Source organism: Carettochelys insculpta, chromosome 4, assembly GCF_033958435.1.
Source record: "Carettochelys insculpta isolate YL-2023 chromosome 4, ASM3395843v1, whole genome shotgun sequence".
Lineage (NCBI taxonomy): Eukaryota > Metazoa > Chordata > Testudines > Carettochelyidae > Carettochelys > Carettochelys insculpta.
The window spans coordinates 81,885,735-81,911,898 of NC_134140.1; the positions used below are offsets into that span (position 1 = coordinate 81,885,735).

Below are 26,164 nucleotides of genomic sequence, written 5' to 3' on the forward strand. Positions count from 1 at the left end.
AGCCACATTCTTGGTTAACACATTTGGACGGAAGTAGACCTTGACAACGTAAAGCATGAACTATTAAAGCTTCAACTAAAGCTTAGAGGTGGGGCTGTAATAAAGTCACATCCTTTCGGGGAGTAAAGACACTTCGAAGTAGCATGGGCACTTCAAAGTGCCCGCGGCTACATGTGTGCCAGCACCTTGAAGTTTGATGCATTGAAGTTGCTGCGAGGGAGAATTAGCCTAATGAGGTTCAAAGTTGGGGGCAAGTGTAAACAAGCCCCACATGTATTTAAAGTTAGGCCTGTTTCATTGTAATTTTTGAAATGGAAGCATGATCAGCAAAACGCTACAGCCAATATGCTTTGCAAGGCTCCCAGAGTCAGTTATTAAAGAATTGAAAAAATTTGCTAGTTACCTAGCCTGTGGACATATGTAAATAATTAAACATTTTAACTGGAATTACCTGGCAGTAAGGAAGGACAATCATTTACTCAGACATGAACAGTGCCATCCTGGCGCACCACGCAAACCCCTATTTTACAAGCTGTGTAAGGAAGAAAAGAAAAATAAGTTCGAAGTCAACAGACATGGAACAATATGGATATTTCTGCAAATCAGTTCCCATCTAGGCCATCCAGTCCATAGGATGGTTTGGGCTGGCTGCCCCAGGCCCTGAGGCAGCTGCCTTAACCATCCTATGGATCGGGCCCAGGGCAGTCTGGAGGATTATCAGGGGGAGGGGCCTGGCACAAGGCAGCAGCAGGGGGGTCACCAGCCCCCCCCCCCCCCCCCCCACTGCCACGATACCAAAATGCTCTGCTCCACTGCCACCACCTCACACCAGGTCCCCATAAACCAGCAGCCTGTATTACTTGGGCAGGGGGCAAGAAGGGGTGGAGCTCGGGGAAGGAGTGTGTCATGGCTGGGATAAGGCAGAGTAGAAGCAGGACAGGGACCAGGCTTGTAGGGAGAGGTGCCCTAGGCCCTTCACCTGGGGCACTGGGTGGGGGGCAGGGTAGTTGGATCAGGCCTGTGCTTCCCTAGGAACGAACCTGGCCCTACACTACAGCTGTAGCCAAGTAACAGAAAATCAAAATGTAATTGTCCTTTGCCTTTGTTACAATACGGATAAACACTGCAGTGTAACTGGGACCAAACTATTCCTATGATCAGAATAAAGCTCTGGCCTATGCAGGGTCTGAAGCGTCTTATTAGGACCAGACAAGGTCTATTTGCATTTTCTTCATGATGTAGAAGATTACAGTTGCAGTATAGACCAGTTCTAAATGAGCCACGCTTGAATATGCTCCCACAGTAATATACCAAATAATTGACTATACAAAGAACGGAGGGGTTTGTGTGAACTGTTTGAATTAATGTAATTGTTTTAGGCTATATTTCTTGGTCATAAATAGGAGAGGTAAAAGATATGAGACAACCAAGATGGAAGCTTGATTTGCACTCAGCCCTTTGGCACTTTTAGAGAGGATGGTGCCTAAAGGAGAGCATTTTTGAATCCCCTGTGGTTCTAAAGAAGGTAAAAGCTTAGGTTAATGGACTGAAGAAGAGTGGATCTGCTCATAGCAGAATTTAAAACCACACAAAATGAGAGAATCACTACAATTCAGAATAACAGAAGACAGACACCTTGCAGCTCAAAACAGCCCCATTGTATAGACCAGTATCAGAGAGGTAGCAGGGTTAGTCTGTACCTTCAAAAACAACAAGAAAGTCTTGTGGCACTTTATAGACTAACAGATAACTTGGAACATAAGCTTTTGTGGGCAAAGACCCACTTCATCAGATGTATAGACCAGATATTCTGCAGATGCAAGACCCTGTGCAATTCTTTTACTCATACCAAGACATATGTCTTCCTGATGACACCAGAACAAATGAGACTGGAGAAGAAAGGAACAATTGGGTTTAAAGTCTCTTCCTCTCTTCAACCCTCTGTCCCCTTGATAGAGTTCTCAGGAGAGGACAAAAAGAAGCCCCAATGCGTCAATGATCTCCAGTACCATGTCTCAGAATGGGTAGAAACTATGAAAACGTTTCATACCGTTACTAGCAGCATTGAATCTCAATGATAAGGGCTTTTGGCTGCTACAATAACACGAATAAATAAACAAACATTATGCTCATAGGCAAAGTCTAAGAAGTCAGTCAATCCCATGCCTTGGTAGCCTGTGGGGATAGTCAGAAGAAAGTAATATTAGCACAGGGCAGCTTACACAAAAAACAAACAACTTAAAAATTAAACTGTGCATCTTTAACTGCAATATTATTTTGATTTTAACATTTGTATATGAAAGCAGGCAATCCCCCAAAGGTATGGACAGAAAACTTAAATGCCTGAGAAAGTAAATGCCTCAGAAAAGTGTCAGGTATTAAATTAAATTAGTTTATAACATGTGCCAAGATTTTTCAGAGAGCAGCTTCTTATTGCTAAAGTTATCCCAGAAAGAAGATGGAAATAGCTGGAATGTATGTTAAGAAGAAGTCAGAGCATCTGACACTGCAGGCATCCATCAAGCAACTAGAGAAACATGCACCTGGGGCCAACTGAAAGAATCACTCTGACAAACAGTACTTAAGCAAGGTAAGACTTGTGAACAACTCAGGATAGGCAGAAAACAGTGGAGTTGTTTGTGTTGGAAACATTTGAAGGCATGGGAAGGGTTTAGAATTAGCTTTATTTAAACCTGGACCCAGCTGAAAGGTTTCCGGCAGAACATTTTTCCATTTGTGAAAATCAAAATATTCCATGTTGATCTCAGTGAAATTTAGTTTAAAAACCTAAAAAAAAAAAAAAATAAATCTGAGCATGAAAATTAAAATAAAAGTGCACTTTAAGTAAATTAAATTTAAAATTGTTTCAATATTATTGGAACAAATTATTTTACTTGATCCAAAGTGAATTATTTTTGAAAATTTCATTTTATGAGAAATTCCAAAATTCAACATTTAATTCTCAGTCAGAGAGAAAAATATCTGAAATTGTGGAATTACCTGCTAGGCTCAAGATGCCCTTTGCAGGGCATAACTTTATTGAACCCACTAACTTGAGGATATCATAGAAATGTAGGTCTGGAGGAAACTTAAGACTTTATCTAGCTGGGGAGCTGTGGGGGCACTGGCTGGCCAAGAGACTGGGAACATGTGTGGTGGGAAAACATTGGTAGCAAGTTGAATAGTAACACAGAGAAAGCCATGCAAGGTGTAGCAAGGTGTGAAGGAACCTTTTCCTATCCCACTAACAGCTAGCCTCACAAGCATCTCCATTCAGGCATGCTAACTAGATGACCTGTAGAAGGAGAGCTTAAAAGATGAAGATGGTCACAGAGCAGGGGGAGCACTTTGCACAAGAAGAGAGGCTGCTAGGGAGCCCAGCCACCAGGGAAGCCCAGACTTGACACAGTGCCTACCCTTCCCTTTGGCCCTCTGCCCTTGTTTAGGGCAGACAGATACTGCAGCCCTGAATGGGCCACTGGACATCTGCTCTCTGACAGTGGCCTCTAGCTGGACCTGAGGAGCACTGCCAGGGACTGGACATAAGATGACCTAGAAAGGACCCTTGGAGTGGACTTTTCGTGCTCCTGGGGAACAGAATCACAGAACTGGAAGGGACCTTAGGAGGTCATCTAGTCCACCCCCTGCTTCAAGCAGGATCAACCCCCACTAAGTCATCCCAGCCAGGACCTTGTCCAGCCGGGACTTAAAAACCTCAAGGGATGGAGAATCCACCACCTCTCTAGGCAACACATTCCAATGCTTCACCACCCACCTGGTGAAGTAGTTTTTCCTAATATCTAACCTACACCTTTCCCTCTTCAACTTCAGACCATTACTCCTTGTTCTGCCATCTGACACCACTGAGAACAGTTTCTCACCCTCCTTTTTAGAGCTCCCCTTCAGGAAGTTGAAGCCTGCTATTAAATCACCCCTAAGTCTTCTCTTCTGTAAGCTAAACAAGCCCAGATCCCTCAGCCTATCCTCATAGGTCTTGCGCTCCAGACCCTTAATCATTTTTGTTGCCCTTCGCTGAACCTGCCTCCAGCAAATCCACATCCTTTTTATACTGGGGGCCCCAAAACTGGACACAATATTCCAGATGTGGCCTCACCAGTGCCGAATAAAGAGGAATAACTACTTCTCTAGATCTGCTCGAAATGCTCCTCCTAATGCATCCTAGTATGCTGTTAGCCTTCTTGGCTACAAGGGCACACTGTTTACTCATATCCAGCCTTTCATGCACCATAACCCCTAGGTCCCTTTCCATTGTGAATTTGTCCATGAGTGGGGGTTCTTATAGGGAACCCAGCTGCAAGAAACTGGAAGAGACTACAGCTGAGCCCAAACTGCAAGCTGGTTGACTACACTTAGTAGAGAATGCAGGCAATTAAGCCCTATGCCTGTTACAAGGCCGATAAAGAAACAGACTCCACACCAGCCCACTGAGATGGAGCTTCCAGTAAGACATACTAGAACCATTGGTGAAAGTGGATGGCAGAGAGGAGGCCTCTGCAGTCCAACTACCAACAGCAATTCCAGGAGCAAATGATTGGCCCAGCTGTAGACCTAAGTAAGGCAGCTACAGCAGTGCTGAAAGAGGTTGTGTCCCAGCAGCAGTAACTCGAGAGATAGTTATGACCCCTGCCCCTGCCCAAGGAGACCCTACCAAGCCCAGTATCAGGGAGAGCTCTGCTACTTGTGCCAGTGAAGTTAGCCAACATGGTTCCAGATGATGCTCAGGAGGGATTCCTCAGCATCTTTGAGAGGGTGGCCATGGCCTCTCAATAGCCTCCAGAGCATTCAAGCACCTGGTTATAGCTCCATCCCTGATGGGAGAAGGTGGTGACTTATGCTGGGAAGCACTAAAGGGCTGACTGAGGCAGGCTAGCCTTGATCCAAAGGAGGCTCAAAAGAACTTTTGTGTGAAGGTCACTGTTTTAGACTTCCTGCATACAAGCAAGGTGACACTGGAAGTGCTTTGGAGCAAACATATACCCCAGGGACCTTGCCCACCCAGATGCCGGCACAATGGCTAAAAGGGCATTGCTAGTGGTGGCCTCATGCAGAGGAGCAATCCAAGGGCTCAAATTGCAGACCTGGTCCTCACAAAGTAGCTTGTATCCATGCTTCCAGAAGAGGGAGCTCCAACATCATCTTGTGGCATAGCCAGTTGGTCACTTCAGATGGATTGTCAAAACAAAAAGCAGTCAAGTAGCACTTTAAAGTCTTTAAACATTATTTAAAGTCTTTAAAGTGCTACTTGACCGCTTTTTGTTTTGATAGTGTATAGACTAGCACGGCTTCCTCGCTGTTACTACAGATGGATTAGTTTGCCTCAGAATGTTCTCTCTGAACCCATCTGATAGTATAGACTTGTTCTAGAGCGAGCATTTGCACCTATTTAATCTCCTCTGCTCCTTCCAATACTGTGGCAAAGAAAATAGTTCACAGAAAAGAGCAAGGTTAAAATGATCGTGGTATGGTAACATTATAACATTAGCTCTGCTGAAGAAATGGAAGCTTTTCTATATTTAAGTTTGTTTTCCCACCTTTTATAAACCTGATTTTTAAAATTGTATTTCTTTTTCTCTCTAAAATTCTCATAAACAGAGGTAATTCCCCGAAGCTTTTTAACTAGACAGAACCAAAACCAAAATGAAGTTTTAATTATAGAAAGCTTCTGTTTCTTTCAGGAGAAGTGACAGAGATGTAAAGATGGTGAAAGAGAAAATTCTACATCACATGCTGCCAAGTCATACCTTAATATACCTTCCTTTATCTCCAGTTTGCTAGGAAACATCAAACATTGTACCTTTTTCCCCCAGACTTGACCTTAATGCTCCAGGCATTTGTTACCTCCAAGCTGGCTTACTGTATTTCACTGTTATCTGAAGCTCAATCGGAAGACGTTTCACATGGTTCAGCCAGGACAGAACATGGCTGCCCACAGGCCCGCCAATGGGGAACAGAGGCGGGAGAGGGTCCAGGGCTCCCAGCCACTGTTACCACTGCAGAAGCAATGGCAGTAGCCAGAGGCCTGGACCCTTTAATTGCTTCCAGAGACCTGGGTGGTGTACGCTGGGTGGTGCTGAAGGGCTGATTGAGGGAAGCTAGCCCCCAGCCATGCCTCTTCTGGGGGCCCACCTTGCTGAGAGCCTGGTTAAGTCTGTCTGCTGTCCACCTCCCCTGTGGCTTATTCTGCCACAAGCTCATCAAGCCTCTTCTCAAGTCTCTCCCCTGGATCACACTCAGGTTCTGAGGCCAGTTGAGGCCAGCAATGAAGGAATCAACCTCCACCTGCAGTGACAAGCAAATTTAATCTATGAACCACCATGACAGCTGTGCTCCTTGGGGACAATGCAGATTATGAAGCCCAGGACAAAGCTTTTCAGAACTGAGAACAAAGCATTCTTGGAGGCGACCCAGCTATGCCGCAAATGTCTAGAGTAGATGAAAACAGAGTCTGATCATTTTTAGGAAACAGTGTAAAACCTTACACTTTGAAAAGAGACAGGAGTCAGGGTTGTTTCAGTCAGGCAATGGCCACTTTAAGTACCAAATAGGACTGTATAGTAGGCCCACAACAAGGAGTATCAGCCCATTCCTGAAGCCTCTAGGGCTTGCTCCTCTCTATTTGGGGGCTGTGTTAGCATGTTTTAAACATCCCTGCCCCCTTCAGAGACAGGAGACTGTGGGCAGCTTGTGCCATTGAGTCCCTTCCAGTGCACCCACCTGAGTTCAGCGGAAACCAGTGCAGCCTACAGAGTGATGTGGGCCCAATGAATGGAAAAACAGATTCCACTGACACTGTATTTTCCTGTCTTAGCTCAGCATTGGTCTGTCACGCATAAAACAACCAGCAATTGTTAGCATCAGTTGATTTATTCAGCATTTAATTTGGAAAAGGCGGGGCGGCATTTCTTGTACCACCCATACCCCAGCTCTTTATCAATTTCTTCTTGGTTAAAGTTGTGTTACTGCAGCATCTGTTCTGTGTGTGTACATAAACAAAACTACAATAGACTTATTTTTACATTTAGCCATTCATAGTCCTGCATATAAACAGAGACACACTTCCAATCTATTGGCCCAAAGAACTATATCTACAACATAACAGAGAGCCCTGCATCTATTCTTAATTTTTGTGCCTTATTGTGGCAATAATTTATAGTGAGTGCGCTCTCTCTCTCTCTCGCACTTTTATCGACCTGATTTATAAATCCTATGAGTCACAATATGACATAGGCAGTACAGAGGGCCACATATCAGTAGTGCTCTGCACACATCACTACTTTTATTTCTGGGGCAGCTGGAGCTTATCATTTGGCTGGCAGCAAGTTGTTGCGGCACTGGCCTTTGGCTCACATTTTACGTTCTGTTCTCTAAAAACTTTCTGGAGCATGATAGCTACCAATGACTTTCAGACACACACCTTGCAACTCTCCCCCCACCATCACCTCAGATGTCATCAAGGGAGGGAGGAGATGTGATGGGGACATTCTGGGGAAAGGGCCTGTGTAGGATGGGGAGGGAAATGTTGGGAACATGATCAGGCAGGAGGTCCACTGTGCCTTATTCTCCACTGGTGAGAAGCTGGAGAAACCTTTGTGCAGTTGCATGAGCACTAGAGCTGCTCTCATGCACCTCTGACTTGTGCCAGGGCTCTGTGACTGATCCTCAGGAAGCTACAGCCAGCTCTCTTCAGTCCCCATTCTCTGCTATGCCTGCACTCGGGTGAGAGGGAGGATCTGCCTCTCAGTGCCGACTTACCCTTAGCGAAAAACACTCCACATTTTTCTTTAAAGGGCGGAACTATTTTTAAATGCACATGAGCCCAAAGAAGCCATAGTCACTCACTGGCATCCAGTGATAAAGCCTGATGTAAAACCAACAGTGATTTGTGCACTGTCTTCTCCGTGTTTACTTTTACTGAGCTAGGTTATCTGGAATAGTGAATTAGCTGCCATTATTTATTTTCAGTGCATGAAGTGTCAAGAACAGAGTCTAACCAACCCATCACTACCATCCTACTAATTACAATGAAAACGATTGCTTCTTGCCTCATCAATAGCTACTGATTTCTAGGAGTACAGGATTTTATATTAGTCCAGGCAGTGGTGTTCATAATTAATGCTATACCAAGCTAGCCATGTCACAACCCTGAGCGTTACTTGAAAATTGCCCTTTGATGGTTAAACAGCAAATGAAAATACACTGAAGAATTTCTCTTACACATTTTGAAAACTTCATCAACCAAGCTCCATTTTGGTGGGAAAAGAGAGGGCATGGGCTATCCTCTGTGCAGAGCTGTATGATAGGCTTAGGCTATAACAACAGGGCAATATTTCTGCCTTGATAAATTTCAGCATGAAAACTGTTTATACAGACAAAATTTGACCTACAGTTAGTAAATATATAGCCTCAGGAACACCAGACATGCTAATAGAAGTCAGGCCTTAGATGGTTTAGTTCTTTAACCAATTTTCAGCCTCATTGCTCCACCTTTTACTTCGTAATTACCTAATGTGCCTAAACCTTTACTAATGACTGATTTAAAATTTGCTGGTGGGCTAAATCTATTGTAACCAATCTATGACCACCAAGGGTCTCCCATTTGTCACTAGATTGCACACCATTGGTATTCAGATTTTCATATCAATAGAACACAAATCCTTCTATTCCTGAAACAGGCCAGCCCCTTAGACTGTGGAGGTACTGTCTGCAGAGTAGCACTAATGACACACATTCAAACAGTTCAGGTTCATTCCAATGAAGGGCATACACACCAGTCAGTTCATTATAATATTTCTCGTAAAAAAGCTCACTAATGCTTTCAGTATATAGACACTTGCTCCACTCAAGGAAGAAAAAAAACCCTTAAAATTAATGGGCATATTGTGGCCCCACTGAAGTTAAGGACAGAAAAATAACAGTCAAAGTAGTTAAACATTGGAATATTTACTTAGGGTTGTGAATTCCCTATAACTTGAAGTCTTCAAATCACGACTAGATATCTTTCTAAAATATATGATACAACTCAAACAGAAGTTATGGGATTGACCTAGAAATTACTGTGTGAGGCTTTTTGACCTGTGTTATTAGAGAGGATCAAAAAAATATATACTAAAAGTTTTGTTGGAAAAAGCTGTTTTGATTAAACCATTTTTTACAAATTTTGAAAAAAAAGTCCCATAAAAAATCAAACTTTTTTTTTCAATTTTTATTGCAGAAAATGTCCATATTTGGCTTCAATTTTTTTCTCACCTACTTATGATGATTTTTATTATTTTTGCCATGACGTATCAGTATGATTACTCTTAAAATGATGTAAACATTGAAATACAAATGTAAGTTACAACGAAGACAGGAGACATTATGGTCTTGAAAAATAAGACGTTTCACTGATTACTAAATAGCAACTGCCTTTAATTATTTTAAAAATAAAATAAACTCAAAAAATACATTTTAACTATTATGTTATGACATCTGTAGTAGTGCACGTATGTTATAATAGGATAACTATTGGACATGTCATGAAATATTGTAAAGGTAATAAAATGGATATGATAAACCCTGCAAATAAAAATTCTGAAATGAATTTTTTCCCCAAATGAAACATGTACATGTCAACCAGCTCCACCATATTATATGAAATACAGTAAACCCTTGAAATACATGGCTTCAAGTTGTGCGTAACTCCCTTTAACATGAGTTATGTGCAGCTTGAAGCTGCTCTATGGAAGCTCCTTCTCCTTGCCTTCCTCCCGTGGCACCACTGTCAGGCTGATAGTCATGCAGACGCAGGAAGGCAGGAAGAAGCAGTCAGGAAACTGACCAGCCCACATGGGCTGCTCAGTTTCCCAGGTCCTGGGAGTGGCGAGGAGCTGGGAACCAGGTGGCAGAGCTGGGAAACTGAGCAGAGCAGCATCCCTGGTCAGTTTCCTGGCTCCAAGGAGTGGAGGGGAGCCAGAAGCCTGTGTGCCCTTGGTTTCTGGCTCCCCTCTACTGGCTGGAGCCAAGAAACTGACCAAGACTATTGACCTGTTCAGTTTCCTGGTTCTACCTTGGGCGGCGGGTGGGGGGAGATGACAGCCAGGCCTCTGCCTGATTCCCAGCACTCCACTGCTTGTGGGACCCAGGAACATGCTGGTTGACCTGCACTGGCAGGAACCAGGAAACAGACCAGCCAGGAGCTGGTGAGTTTCTCGGGTCCTGCAAGCAGTGGGGAGCTGGGAACCACACTGCCCCTGGTTCCTAGCTCCCCACCACTCTGGGAGCCAGGAAACTGACCAGTCCTGCTGGGGTGCTCAGCTTCCCAGCTCCTGCAAGCCCAGTGGAGCCAGAAACCAGGCTTCAGCCTGGTTCCTGTCTCCCCCCGGCTGACTTGTGAGAAAATTTGAGTTGCATGGAGGTTGCAGGACTGCAACCCCTATGTAACTTGATGGTTTACTGTATACATCTCACAGAGCTGGAAGGAACCTGGAAAGGTCAATGAGTCCAGTCTCCTGCCCTCTCAGCAGGACCAAGCACCAACCCTGACATATTTTTTTTTAAATCTATTTGCCCCAGGCCCCTAAATGGCTTCCTCAAGGACTGAACTCACAACCCTGGCTTTACAATGCAAGAAGTTAGACAAGATAATCAAAACAGTCCTTTCCAGCCTTACAATATCTATGCATCTATACTTCAGTGGGAAAGGTATTTCACCCAGTAAATCTATAATTTATGAGAAATTAGATATTAGCTTTTCTTTTTACTGCTCCACAGCACTGACTGTATTCTCAAGGAAATTCTCAGGCCATGTCTACATTGCCTGGAAGATCGACCCTAAGCAGGTCGATCTTCCAGGATTCGATTTCATGCGCTGAGAAGGGACATTCAAAATCAACCTATTGGGTTGGCAGCTGACTCCTGTACTCCTTGCTATCATGAGGGTTGAAAGTTTCTCCCATCGACCTCTCTCAGTGATGACAGCCAGGTAAGTCGATTTCAGATAAGTCAACTCTAGCCTCGCAATTGCCATACCTAGAATTGTGTATCTGCAATCAACTTACTTTCCTAGTGTAGACCAAGTCTCAGCCAGTCAAACCATGGTGATGTACCACATCACTACAAGTCCAGAGCATAACAGCTTGTACCCTTGACATCTCATACCCTTCTCTCCCACTCCTCTCCCACCCCAGCTCCTTGATTTCCCTTTTTAGAAATGAATTAAAGAACAATACATCAAGGTTATGACATTCCTAAGTGTAACATTTGCAGATTCAATTATTAGCGAACTCTGCTTCCTCGGGACTCTGAGCCTCCCCATATTCACAAAATTCAACGTTCGTGAGGGTTCTCAGCATGAAACCCTTGTGAATGTTGTGACCCTACTGTATCATACACCAAGTGTAACCTTTTCTGTGCAGCTTATTCTGTTTATGGTCCTAACCAACAACTGTAAGTGACAAATTTCTAGGTCAGCTTCACTTAAAGTAGAAGGTTAACTGAACTGCAAGATGCTGACAACTAGACTTAGCACTTGGGAGTGGCAGGCACAAGGGCTAAATATGCACACTTGGGATTCATTCTAGTTTATAGCATATTTGAAACTGGGTTAGCGTGTGTAACGGTATTCTATAATGGGAAATGTCTGACCTTCTTGGCAATAAGCAAGGTCTGTTGTGGGGATAAATTATTTGGCCTTTGGCCCTCTAGTTTATCCATTTGGGAGCCACATTACTGCCTCATAAAAAGAGGCACCTGCCCCCTTATCCCTTAACTAATAAGAACAGCAAAATCCTATTCAAACTACTAGCCAGCCAGTTTGATGAAATACCTTTTCATCCATATGGATCAGGCTGGGTTCATGAGTAATTACATGCCCTCAGGTAATCTTTCAACAGCATTTTATTCATTGTCCTCTGCAATATAAGGAAAACATTTTTTATCTCATTGGATGCCAAAAAGGCATTCAAGGGGGTACAATGGCCCTTCGCAGGCCCACCGACGGGGGAAGGCAAAGGGGACAATTGCCCTGGAGCCAGTGGTACAAAAGGGCTTGGAGCTCCCAGCTGCTGCAGCCACTGCTGTGGCTGCAGCAGCAGCACCCAGGGCCCCGGGCCCTTTAAATTGGTGTTGGCGTGCCACACAGCACACTCCAGGAAGCACTGAGGACTGGGGGGAAGCGGGGACATGCTGTGGTCTGGGCGGCACTGAGGTCTGGCTTCCCAAGCCCCACCCATTCCACTTGAGGCCCCACCCTTTCTGCGGGTATGGAGCGGGGCTCCCTCTGCCCTCCCTCCACCACCTGCCTTGCCCAGTGGCCTGGCCCGATTATCAGCCCCATTGGCTCTTCATGTTCATTAGTTTAGATTTTTGTTGAAGGGACAACACTATGTGCCACCTGACTTACATAAACTGTACAATCAAGCCAAAAGGTGTGTTACTGCACACAACAGTTCACAATTTAACAAAAATCAGAACACTTAAATTTGCTGATGTGGTGTTCAATATTACTGTATGCATTGTGCCTAGAAATCATAGTGATGGGTATAACACAAATGCTCAGGTAGAAAGGCGAATTATATTTTCCCATTTATTCAATTTGTCCAGCCTCTCCAGGGTGAGGATAATCTGGAGAGTATGTACAGATTAAATAAATGGTTTAGCATAACCTTCAGAACTGAAGGTCATAATACACTGCAGTTTTGCAAGTGAATAGGAGTGTTGTCTGAGACTGGATGACAGGTTTGGCCTTAAGTTATGTGCATGTCCTAGTTCACATCCTGGCTTAAAAAAGAAAAGTGGGTGCAATTTTCTAAGTCCAGGATGAAATCTCTGTCAAAACCAGCCAAGAGGGGAACTACAGAACAGCCAATAACCCACTGATTGAGGCATTTCCTTGGTTTCTGGGAGGTCTAGGTTCCAACTCCCTTCCCTGCTTAATTCAGTGCTCTAACCATTAGGCTGCTCTCTCAGGCTGCTGCTATACTACCATTCTCCTGTCAGAGATGCCATGGTAACGAGGTAATTTGAAGCAGGCTAATGGACACTAATGTGCATATTCAGCACTCATTAGCATAATGGCAGCCACATGAATTTTGAAGTGCAACCTTCGAATTCCAGATTGAGAGTGCAGATGGGGCAGCTTCGAAATAAATACTTCACTTGGACATTCCCTTACTTCGATCTAGTTCTGTGGGAGTAAGGGAATGTCGAAGGGGGGTGCTTGTTTCAAAGCTGCCCCCATCTTCGCTGTCAATCTGAAATTCGAAGTTTGTTTGTGCAGCTGCTATTACGCTAATGAGGTGCTGAATATGCATGTTAGCGCCTCAGTAGACTGCTTCGAATGGCCTCATTACCATGGCACCAGTGACGGGAGAACGGTAGTGTAGCAGCAGCCTCAGTCCCTCTTTCTGGCTCAGTGACTATGTAGTCATTTACACAGAGAGGTTGAGAGAGAGTTAGCACTGGGACCTGAAATATGTTTTCTGCATGCCAGAGGCGTGCTCTAACAAGCAGGCTATTGGCCATCCCAGGGCCTCTTGATTCCCTCTGTCCTTCATGCAAAAGTTCTCAGGGTCTCAGTTTTGGTTTTGTTCTGCATTGAGACAAATGTCAACACCTCACAAGTTTTCAGGAAACCACAGTTTTGTGTTCCAGTCAGTGCCACTAGTGAAACCTACAGCTGAGATGGAGGGGAACAAAGGAACTGGAAATGGATACCCCATCAGAAAGTATCAATTATGGCCCTGTTATCCATGCGAAGAGCCTGCTCCTGTAGAGACACCTTGTCCACCTGCACGAATCACAATGCAGGATCACAGCCAGCATGAAAGAATGAGCCAAATTACTTTTTGACGAGCATGAACTATACTATAGCTGTTATACATGGGTATTTAATGTCAATGTTTTTGGGTGATGTGATTAAATAGAGTAGGATATACTCCATTACTTAATGGCACTATACTAATGGGCTTAAAGCAATCATTATCAATGGCCCACAATGGTTTCACGATTAACATTTGTGTTTTGGTGAGATGATTCAATGGAGATAAATACACTTCATTAACTTAATAGATGGATATTAAAAACCTTAAGGGAACCATGACCAGTGGATTAGGACTACTTAATCAGGTCACAGAAAGTTTTATGCCATATGCCTATGTTTAGTTACATACTAACAAAAACATTTCAGTGGATTTTGATATCCTTGTGAATGAGTCATTTAAAAAAAACAAACAAACACACACCACAATACTGGTATCGATAAAGAAAAACATATTGAACTCAGATACAACTGGTCAACAAAACTGGTTAAACTGGAATTTAACAGTACACTAAGGAGATATGTCGTTTGAATGGAAGTGTGGGATTTCTTGACCATAACTGTCTCCTTTCAAATTTGAAAATAAGAGAAGAGAGCACGAGAGCAAGCACACTTCAGCAGAGGATGGAAACTTTGTCCAAGAGCAGAGGGCAACCTCACACTGAGCTGCGCTGAGGAGCAACAGGCCTCTGTGAATGGTGCAGTGTCAGAACCCCAGTGCCTGAGGAGTAGCTCCCCTTTGTGTTCCAAAGGGAGTGCTTACCTCACACTGAACAAGAGCTGCCCTCTGCGGAGATGAAGACACAGCTGCTCCTGTCAAAGAAGTGCCACCAAGAAGTAATGTTATTCCCACGTGACATCCCTTGTGCTGGACCTCCAGGCGCAGCTGCTTTCCTCCTGGCTACCATCCCTTCATGTGACAAACTCTCCTTTTTTAGCTCACTTCCTCCAAGTGGGGTAAGCTCTGCAGGTATGTCTGTGTAATTCCAGCTGAGCCCAGAGGAGCTGATGGAAATTTCATGAATGCAGTTTCCATGCAGTATGGTGATACAAACAGTAAAATGAATAAAACATAGAATGAAATCATCACACCCAGCCCAGTCAAACTCAGTGACTGGCTGTCTATAGGACTAACACCATGATATTCAGTGACTATTTCCTACATTTTTTGTTTACTCTGTGGTTTGCTGTTGGAAACTCAGAATCGAAATTTCCAGCTGTGCTGCCTAGCCTTTGAGTGGTCATAAGGCATTTTTCTTATGGCATGAGCATAATTCCATTTCTCCAATTGGATTTCTGATAGTGAAGCTCAAGACACAAGCATTCTCATGGGAGAACAAAACAGAGGGTACAAACAAGTTTACAAAATTCAACAGACTATTTATGGAAAATGGTCCTGACCTACCTTGCTTCCTTTTGCTGGGATTCAGGAGGGAGAAGAAGAGTTACTTAGAGAGCTGAGGGAAAAGAAAAACCAGCATGGAGGTTAAAGCTACGCAATGATGGCCCAAGTCTCTCAGTCAGCTGTGGGCACAGTTTGTTCTAGTTTTAGGGTCAGCGTGCACGAAGAAGATAGGGAGGGTAATTTTCTTTGTGACGAAGAGTAACTTGGAGGGCCACAGGGCCCCTGGTCTCAGGGACAATAAGCCAGGAAAATATGGAGATGAGTATATTTATCTTCAGTACCTCAGTGCGTAATGAAGAGGGTTATGGATTTACCATCATTAATATCTTGCCATTTCCCATCACATACCAGCCTTTACCTGCATTTAGAAATGAGAATACCTGAAATTCCGGGGTAAATATAACTCACGGTATTCAGAGTACTAAAGGAGAGTACAGTTCACTCTGGACATCTGCTATTCTCCATGGTAGACTGTACGGCCCTTTAATACTCTGAGGGTAAAGCCAGCCTTAAATAATAGATCAGCCAAATCAAGGGCAAAAATCATCTGCAAAGAGATAAGATACAGTAGCATACAGAGGGATGTTCAGCCTCCGGTGCCCTCTGCCCTTCTTTTTTTTCCTTTTCCTTTTTTAATCTAATATCACTAACATGCATAGTAGAAAGTGAAGCTCTGATTCTGTGCAGCAGCACCAGCAACTGCAGGGATTGTTTAGCATTCAGTGAGTATATGCCTAAAAAGTCAGTGCACGTATTTGCAAGTTTTACTGCATATCAGCACGTGACTGAACTATATTTAGGCTCCATCACAGTCAGTTAAGAGCACAGATGAAAATTTGTGGATGAAATCTGGTACAGTGTGAAGAACTACCAAAAGACAGAGCTGTTTTTAATTTCTCATCCCTTCCCCGCCCCCCGTGTGTGTGTGTGAGAGAGAGAGAGAGACCTGGCAAACTTTTCCTAGCCCCACTACCCTTGATGGAGGCTATTTTTGTGATAGACATAGTCCTTAGAGGTCACTACTTGTCTCAGCAGTTGGCTTTTTACCAGCGTGCTTGGGGAAACCCAATTCAACTGATTGTGATCAAAGATGACCATCTTCATATACCACTAGTGGTGAAGTAGCTGCAATGGAGATGGACATCTATATGTTGAGAAATTAAAGTATCGGTGGTGCCTGGATTTCAGCAAAAGCGGCCAAATACATCCCAGGTGTAACTACACTGACATCACTGGATTCACATGAGGGATGCATTTGGCCCCTCTACAGCAATTCATAAAACAAACACAGTCTTCATAATCACTTCATGTTGGTCACCTGTTTAAAAGAAGGGTAGTAATTAAATTTTCACACAAGTCATAAAGGGTTTACAGTACTGCGACAGTCCCTAGTAAATAACAGACCCTGAAAATAAACATGACATGAGAGCTCCAACAGACTGGACATGGCAGGCATTTCTTATGCAATTATCTGAAATTTGTACACTGTTCTGGTTGCAGATTGTTTTCAACATGGAGATTTCATTCACAGTATATTAAGAATTCACTAGCTATAAACCAAAATTCACTGTGGTTGAGTACTTACGCTGCTGTACAGAAGTGCTGGCATTATACAGGCAATTGTAATGAAGACATTATCTTTGATGCCACGATCAGGTTACAGAAAGCACAAAACATACACACCAGCACCTGTGCTCTTGTTTCCAATTCCTGTCTGCAGTGCTGAGCAACCCACAACTCCATTGCTTCCCAGGCACCATGTTATTCTGTAATCATGTCTCATAGCAAACAACACTCATATTTCACTACAGTATTACTCACCCTGCTATTTTCAGTTTGTATTAGTTCTGATGTAAGCTAAATAATGCCCCGATGATGGAGCATATAATTTTTTAATCAGAAGTTCAATTTCATGTTTTTTTTTTTTAAACAAACACACAAAAAGGATGCCAAATGAAAAATGCCAGGACAAATTCCTCTCCTTTGTGCTTGTAAATACCTCTGCATACAGAGACTGTCTTTCTCCCTTTAGACCAAATACTATCTAATAGCATTTTTGTCAGACTTCTGGCTCGTCCCTTCACAAACAAAGCAGTACACACATCCTAAAAATCAACTAACACAGTTGTAAGCTATTTGTTCCATAAAATATCCCTTTTCTCTCTAGCTGCTTCACTGAAAGCCATTACAATACCACAAAGAAACATTCTCGCTAGGAATGTTTTTGGCTTTCATCTCACTGCTTCTTCAACCAGAACACGAGTCAGAAGCCTTAATTAGCAATCTGAAAGCAGCCATAGGCCAGGAATACTTACATTTGCAATTGTGTTTGCGATATTTGTGCACTGATCCAGCAAAAAGGAGAGAAAGAGCTTTTTTATAGGCTACCTTTCAAGCCTAGTAGCAGTGAGAAGAAGGCTGCTCTCTGACTGCTCCTCATTTTCTATATGCTCTGCTTTACTTGCTTCCTACGTGCATGCAATTCAGCTGCCAGATTTAATAACCATTTCAGCCTGTTTCCCCCATGAAGAGGCAGGGAGATGATAGGATGAGAATGAAATAGCCAGCCTGTTAATCTGTAGTTATGGCTATATTAACCCTTGAACAAATGTCATGGTGTTATTGTCCTTGCAGACATACAATAAAGCAGCACAATTTCACCTGAAGAAAAGGCTCCTGGAAATGGCAGCTAATGCTTTTGCACTATGACATTAAAAATAAAAACACTGCTTTTTTTCCCCTCACCTAGCTAAAGCTGACACCAAAGTTCATATGTCTTTTACTATTACCTGACCTTTCACCACACATTTTTCTCACAAGGCATGCCCACCCCCAAATCAGAACAAAACCCACATGCTCCAGAATTAAACAAAAATTACTCCTGCCATCCCCTTCTCCATTTTAAGAGGAAATTTTTCTATATCTATATATTTTCTATATATAAAATGTTTTTTCTATATCAGAAAAAAAATACACACTCTCATTTACCAGTTAAATGTTCCCATGCAAAGTGATGCTTGGAGCCCTGGATCTTAGCATCTGATGTAATCTGTTTCATTTCGCTGCTGGAACATTTCCAAATCACAAGCCACAGACCCAGCTCCATGGAGGTGGGGGATTGGTAAATCAGAGTTTATGTAACTGGAGAACAGGGAAGCTGGTCTTGCAAAGAAAAACTATAAAATAAAAAAAAAAGTAACTGACTTCCTATAGTATAAGTATGCTGCAGAGATCATGTGACATCCCTCTGTATGTGCCTTTTGGTCTCTCTCATTTATATTCTCTTCCTTTCCCTTCAAGGCACCTGTCTCAGCAGGGAGTGGTTTCTGTGGAAACTCGAGACAGCCAGTTTGCCCCTCAGAGAAACTGTTACCATGGCAACCTTACAAAATGTATATGGCCTAGATTGTCAATTTAAAAATGGAAACAAAAAGCAGTCAAGTAGCACTTTAAAGAGTAGGAAAATAATTTATTAGGTGAGCTTTCGTGGGACAGACCCACTTCTTCAGACCATAGCATAGCATATAGACTAGCACAGCTCCCTCTCTGTTACCATTAAAAATTAAAGTTATACTGAAATTCTTAATCACCAAACTTGGGCACAGGGTGTTTTGATGGGGTTGAGAAATAGAACAATAGTCTAACTAAAATCACATTATCATCACCAATAAAATGACAGTTCAGTGAGCACTATCACAGCATCACACACAGAGGTAAAACTAACAGAGAGGGAGCCGTGCTAGTCTATACACTATCAAAACAAAAAGCAGTCAAGTAGCACTTTAAAGACTAGCAAACCATTTTGCTAGTCTTTAAAGTGCTACTTGACTGCTTTTTGTTTTGAGAGATAAAAGCGTTTCTAAATGTAACTAAACAAGGTATGCTATTGAGCCTTTGGTGCTGAAAAGCAGACATTTATTTTTCTGTTTACCTTAGCGTTCATTATAATGCCCAGGACTGAATTATCAACTATCTGAGAGGTGTTTAATATTATCAGCAGTGACCAGTGTATTTTATAATCCAGCCCTAGCTTCAAAATATATACCTGATATTCAAAATTGAAATATTGCATTCCAAAGCCTCTCTATCCACTGTGAAATAACTTAAAAGGATACCTTAAAATGTGCTGAACTGCCTAAAAGAAATCGTGCTGTCAGCAAGATGTGGATCCCAGTGGAACATGAGCAAAAAAGACACATTAGTGTTTACTCCTCTTTCACCTTCTCAACAAATGCAGAGGAGTTCACCCTGTCTGAATCCCAGGTGGAAAGACAGGATTTGATCAGATTATAAAACGAAGTATTTGGAAGATGGGATTCTTTGGGTCTTGGTAATGGGATTGTAGAGTCTTTCATTTCTGGAGTAGCAGTGCAAAAATCCAACCCAAGCTTGTACTGACATAAAGTGGTAATCTACTCACTGATGTTTAGTGACCTCTATGAAATGGTTTTGTGTGCTCAGTCTAATTTCTAGTGGGTGGGGTCCACAACAAACACCTCCTCCCACAACCTACCTTCAGCATTCTTGCTTGCAGTCTGCACAGAGAATGGTTAAGAAGGTTGGACCACCCATTCACCCCATAGGTGATACCTCCTGAACAGGTTTGAAACATACTGCTTTAAAAGATACTACCTAATCTTCACTGTCTCTGTAATATCCTTGGACCAACATGGCTACAACTACACTGTATACAACATCGAATTAGAACAAAAGAAGGGCCATACTGAGCCAAAAGTCCACTGAGCCCCGTATCCTGTCTTCCGACTGTGGCCAATGCCTGGTGCTTCAATAAGGTGAGCGTAGCAAGCTGGGAAAGGGAAATGAGGCAGGGCAGAGTGGAGCAGGCTTCTGGGGAGTTGGGGCAGTGACTGACTCCTGTGCCTGGCCCCTCCACTCAGGTAATCCCTTGGACTGCACTGGGACATGTCCGTAGGACAGATGAGGGAAGCTGCCATGGGGCTCCCCCAAAGTGCAGGGTCTGGGGTGGCCACCCTAAACCATCCTATGGGTGGGACAGCAGTGAGGCTTACTGGCCTATAAATGCAGTCATCACCTCTGGATCATTTTTTAACAATTCTCATCATATTAGCTCTCCTCCAGTCATGTGGTACAGAAGCTAATTTCAGTGTTAGGTCACATACCACAATCAGGAGTTCTGACATTTCACCTCTGATTTGTTTGGGTCTCTTTGGTGAATACCGTCTAATCTGGGTGAGTTATTACTGTTTACTTTATCAGTTTATTCCCAAATGTCCTCTAATGACACTTCAGTCTGAGACTGTTCCTCAGATTTGTCAACTAACTGGTTCAATTTGGGGAATCTACATCACTTCCTTAGTCATGGCGACAAATGCAAATAATTCATTTAGTTTCTCCACAATGGCCTTATCCACCCCTTCCCCTTCAGTGGTCCTTTATCATCTCTAGCATCATGTGGCCCCATGGGTTGTTTAGCAGCCTTTCTGCTTCTGATATGTTTTTAACAAGTTGTTACTGTTTGAGTCTTTGGCTAGCTGTTCTTCAAATTCTTTTTTGGCTTTCCTAGTTACATTTTTACACTTCGCTGGCCGGAGATAATGCTCCTTGCTATTTTCCTCAATAAGAAGGTTTATATACCTATTATAGCTGCACCTAACCCAGAAGCACTAGCAAGTGCCTGAGCAGGCTATTTATGGATAAACTGCCACATGGTTAAACCTAATGGGACAGATTCTCCAATCTGCAATCCCACTGTGTAGAAGAGGTCTCCACTATGGTACGTGTGGCCAAGGCACAATAACCCCCTGTCAGCTGACCCAATGTCCCTTAATTGTCCCGTGCAGGTGGAGGAGAAAGGGATACATTGGGGCTACAGGCTGGACATACATCAGAGGCAGAGCCAGAGGATATGTTATGGAGCCAAGCTCCATTATACTGGATCCCTCACTGACACGAGACCTATTAGTTTATGACAATAGCAGAAGCCGGAGTAGTCCCAAAGTCTTAAAGCAGGGGCCATTTTCATTTGCTGGCGAAGACACTAATAAAATAATAAAAATCTAGCTGTTATATAACTTTTCATCGGTAAATCACTTCACACAGTGAGAAAATTCTGTGCTAGGTAACGCCATCTAGACTCCAGATTGGTTCAGATTGGCCAGCTGGCCACTTGGCTGAGGAGGTGACCAAGAATAGTTAAACTAAGTGGAAAAAAAAAAGATTTATATTTGTGGCAAGGCTAACACACAAAGAAGCAGCATTCACTTGGCAGATTGTCATTCACTCTCCCCAGCAAGGAATTTGCTCACTCCAGGAGTCTAAACCCTTCTTGGCAGCTCAGAATCTGGAACAATATTCTGTCAGTTAGCAGACTCTGAGAATATGTAATCAAGCCATAATGACATGGGCTTTGTTTGATGAAGCTCATTGAAAAACATATTGGCAATCCTACAGCCCACAATACTGTTAAGCAAGGACGAATCCTGAAGGTCTTTTGATATTGGCGTTGAATAACCTGATCTTAGTCTGAGTTCTGATCTGCTTAAAATTCCAGATGTTTTTCATGAGAAGAAAGGCTGTTCTTGCTTTCCCAATCCATGCTCTCGCATCAGCATCGGTTCCCCTCTCTTAAGCAATGATGCCGTCCAGGTATGTGAAGGACTCAACTTCTTCCTGCGCTCTGCTGCCAAGTATGACTGGCTCTGTGCTATTGATGTTGTGTTTTCAAGATCTTCGCTTTCCCCTTTGTGGATGTTCAAGCCAGCCGCAACTGAGATGTTGGCAAGGTCTGACATCTTCTCTTGCATCTGACGGTGGCTGTGGGACAGAAGTGCCAGATCATTGGTGAAGTCCAGGTTATCCAGCTACAGAAACATCAATGACAGTTCACCATTCCCCTGATAAAGACTGGATGATTTAAAAAACATTTCCAATTCAGTTCAAAAATTTTCTAACGCCACATGTCATTTTCGCTTCTTTCAGAGAATCAAATAGAATAACGAGATCCAAAATTCTCTCTCTAATCAGTGTTATTTTCTGGAATCTTCCTCATTAAAATTAAATGCATATGGGCTCAAACAACCTGAAATGTGCTTCTCAAGAGATCTCCAGTGCCTCGGGCAATCTTATCTAGAGAAAATTTTAGATAAAGTCAAAATAAAAATATTAGCCCAGTGATCTAATTTTAATTTAGTAGACCAGAATGGAGATAATACAATTAAATTGTATTGGTTACTATCAAATTTGTGACAAACTAGTTTGCTTTATAATCTTACAGTCTATAGGTTGAACCTCTCTTGTCCAGCACCCTTGGAACCTGACCAGTGACAGATGAGAGACTTTGCCGGACCACGGGAGGTCGATACTGTCTCGCACATTGCCAACACTTCCACTGTTTACTGTGCTCTTAAACGACATTTGGGGTAAATTACAGCTAAATAACAGTGACGAACACTGAAAGCCAGGACTGGTGGCTGTAAACAAACTTTATCGGACCATGGGAAACCTAGTCACACCCGTGATAAGTGCTCGTCCGGCTAACTGAAATCAAGGCAGATAATAGATGTTGCCGGATGAGAGAGTTCCAGACTAGAGAGATTTGACCTGTATTAATATTAATAGAAAAATAAAATTCATATGTAATCATTTTGGCATTGTAGAGTTCTAGGAAAGTGTGTGTGGGGTGGGGGAGAAGATTGATCCATGCCTCATGGTTTTATCTAGAAAGCTAGGAATAATAAAAAGGCACTTCTGAAACAAAACCCATGCAACTCCATCTGTTGTAGTAGGGTTAGGCATATTGTGTAGAACTCCTTTTACAGTGCAGGATGCTTCCCAACCCCCCAGCCCCATGCATTCAGCCATGACTCAACTGACTTTCTGCAGAGAGCTATCTTTCCACCTCTCAGTGTTTCCATCTATGAAGCATTAAGCTTGCACACATCACCAAAGCCACCACCATGATTGATGCGACCTCTCATTTTAGTACTTTCAGCAAGGAGGACAACAACAGAATGGGAAAAAAAAATTGCCCTTAGCTCTTAAAACTGTTCACGTCAGCACTGAGGCATAGTGCTTGGGCAGCATAAAGCAAATGGCTTCACCTTGCCTGACTGTGTCAGTTCTGAGGTAAAATCAGAGGTTTTAAAGCTTCAGGGACATGGAGACCATACTTTCCACCAGCTCTGAACTTAATTTGTGGTGTAATGAAAACTGTGTTAAAATGATAAGTTACCATTTTAAAATATCAGGAATTTCTTGGAACTGTCGGCAGGCTAGCGGGTTCTATAGGGAAGCATGTGAACTGAGTCTGTCAGAACCTGCCTAGAGCAAGGTGGGTGAGCGATGTATTTGTACCTAAGGAAGCAGCCTGCATTTGCTGCCTGGTTTTGATTCTTATGGGTTAAAAGTTCTAGATTTTAAGAAATAAACTACTGTTATGTTGCTGGCTTTCTGAAAGATTAAAACTGTAAAATGCTCTAACTTCCCCATTTGTGTGTCACAAATGTTCACATTTGAATGTCTTCATTTGTGTAACATAAGGAAATCAGTCAAACACAAACCAAAACTATCCATAAAAATAACTAGGTTCCAATATGACTCAGCTTTAGTTAGACCTCTCTAGGGCTTAACTTAACCTCAAATAAAGAGTGTATAAAGTAATACTTTGGGAGGGCAGAGATTTCAAACGGAATGGAAATGACAAATGCTCTTATTCAAAACATTCATTACTAGTCTTTTCCAGAACTCCAGTCCAAAACAGCTCTTTTAGCACATTTACCACTTAAGAACTACAGGCCCTATCGTGCTTGGGAAAAAAAATCCCAGGGAAAGCTGAAAAGAAACAGCAATAACATTAAATCAGTAGAAGTGCACTTAACTGCCTTGCACTTAACTGGTATCGTCTCTTCCTCTGGTTTTGCAGAAATGTCTTTTCATGCTTTGAAGATTCCATTCTTTGTGGGGAAAGACGCTCATGGCTGTGTTAGGAGACAGAGACTGTACTGGAGACTGCTCATTGTATCCGCTACCCCAGCCAGTTAACAGTCTGGTAAGAGGGTACATTAGCCATAGAGTGAAGGCACTGATTTACACAGAGCTTTGACAAGCCAGCGTTTGTAACTGGGTGGAACTGATCTTTCAACCCTAGGAACAAAGGCGGTCTCTGCTGCCTGCCATTCTGCAATAAGTACTAGCTGGGAAGACTCCTCAGAAGTTCGAGGTCCAATGTTCCCCATCCATCCCAGGAGTGGCCAGCTTTCTTATTTCTAAAAACCACACCTTCCACCTCACCTCTTCCCTGAGGCCCTACCCCTGTTTTGCTCCTCTCCTTCCCCTCACCCCATTGCCTGCTTTTCTTCCCCCCTCCACTCCAGAGTGGGCAGCCCCAGGGGATTTGCAAACCATAGAGACAGGAGGCCACATGCAAACAGGTCAAAAAGCAATGTCGTCGCATGGGAACAGCCAGGAAGCTGTAAGGCAAGCCTGGATGAAGCCCTCCCACACAGCAGCCTCTTTCCATCTCAGCTCCTTCCCAGTCTCTGCCATCCTACTGCCTGCCCAATAGCCCCTTACCCTTCCACCTCCCTCCCTCACTGCCCCAAAGCTGCCTGAGAGTGTGACCACGCACACGCCAACTGCTCAACCTTAGTTTTGGATATTCCGGTCACAGCCGGTTGGATGCGCAGAGGGTTGCTGGCATTCTACGGCTGCCAGACTAAGGGAACCCAAGTTTGAAACGTTGGTTTGTAGTGTTGCTCCTAGAATGAGGGTGGTTATCCCCAGGTGAGAGATACATCAGCTACATCCCTTTTCCCACCTTATAGCAGGGCACAGCTTTCCAACTGGTGGCTGGGATCCTGGCACACATTACCGGTGGCCCACCCTGAGGGTTGGAGCAGGGGGAGTGTCCAAATCAGCCCACCTGAAGTTGCTATGAGCCACAAATAGGCAGGGCAGCTGCTGATGGAGCTGACAGCATCTCATCACTGTGAGGTAAAGGGAAGAACACGGCTAGCATCAGGCTATGGGAAGGACAGAAGAAACCTGGGAACCACGCCCCATGAGGAAAGCTGTAGTCCCTTCCCCTCATTTGGGGCATGTGGGCTGTGCCCCGGCTCTGCCTGCTGAGCTGCGCCATCCACGGAACAGGTCAGGGTGGTTGCTCTGGGCCCCATGCTTTGGGGGACACTGCACTTCATGGGGACATGGGGCTGGAGAGTACAGGGCTGACAAGCAGTGCCACTGGGACCACACTATCCCTGGTGTTGCTCAGGACAGGAACGGCTTTGAGGAAGGAGCAGAGGGTTTGGGGGAAGGAGTGTAGTGAGGGGCAGAAAGAGGCAGGGATGCCTTGCCCTGCACCAGCCTAGGGACGGCCCTGTTTGGCTGGAGCAGTGTTCATTGCAGCCCAACTTGTGCCTTACCGGGGTGTCTGTGCCACTGGCCACTCCCACTGCCTTGGGGTGCTCCACCTGCAGAGAGGGCAGCTAAGGGCAGGCAGTGCTCCTTTGAGGGGTTGCTTCAGACAGGGCTAGAAAGCAAAGACAAGGTAGAGTTTCATTTTTTACAGCAAACACAATGGTTAGCTGTAGGCAGGGCAGGGGAAGGCTGCATCTACACTATGAGATAAAATCAAATTTAAGGCAGTTTTATCCCGTGAGTGTCTTCACTGTAAAGACCATTAGCTCGATTTTGGGTGCACTAATCTCAAGATTACAAAATCGCAGTTACCTGATGGGTATAGCATCAAGCTCGAATTCAGAAGTTCAATTAAATGCAAGTGTGGAAGTACCATATCTTAAAAGCGAATTTATTAGTCCCCAGAGGTGTCCCATATGTAACCTCTAATGCCCCTCAGTGCTCCGCTCTGACTGCTGCTCTCCAGTAACAGGAAGAGCCTGAATTTCCAAGCAGGAGCAGCGAGCCTTTAGCTGTGGGCTCATGTTAGTTTATGGAAGCCTGAG

General features: G+C 43.7%; 1 protein-coding gene across 5 annotated transcripts in view; it reads right to left on the bottom strand.

Annotated features, from left to right (window-relative positions):
* TRIM2 (tripartite motif containing 2) overlaps positions 1–16,963 on the bottom strand; it is a 126,693-nt gene extending 109,730 nt beyond the window's left edge. For 2 of the 5 annotated variants that reach the window (XM_074993163.1, XM_074993155.1), the window contains exons 1-3: positions 16,807–16,963; positions 15,222–15,273; positions 14,580–14,821 (exon numbers count right to left, since the gene is read on the bottom strand). The gene's annotated coding sequence lies outside the window, so the exon portion shown is untranslated. Of the gene's footprint in view, positions 1–14,579; positions 14,822–15,221; positions 15,314–16,806 lie in introns of those variants that run through there. The other 3 variants (XM_074993160.1, XM_074993156.1, XM_074993159.1) reach the window with 3 other exon arrangements.
* Between the last annotated feature and the right edge of the window lie 9,201 nt (positions 16,964–26,164).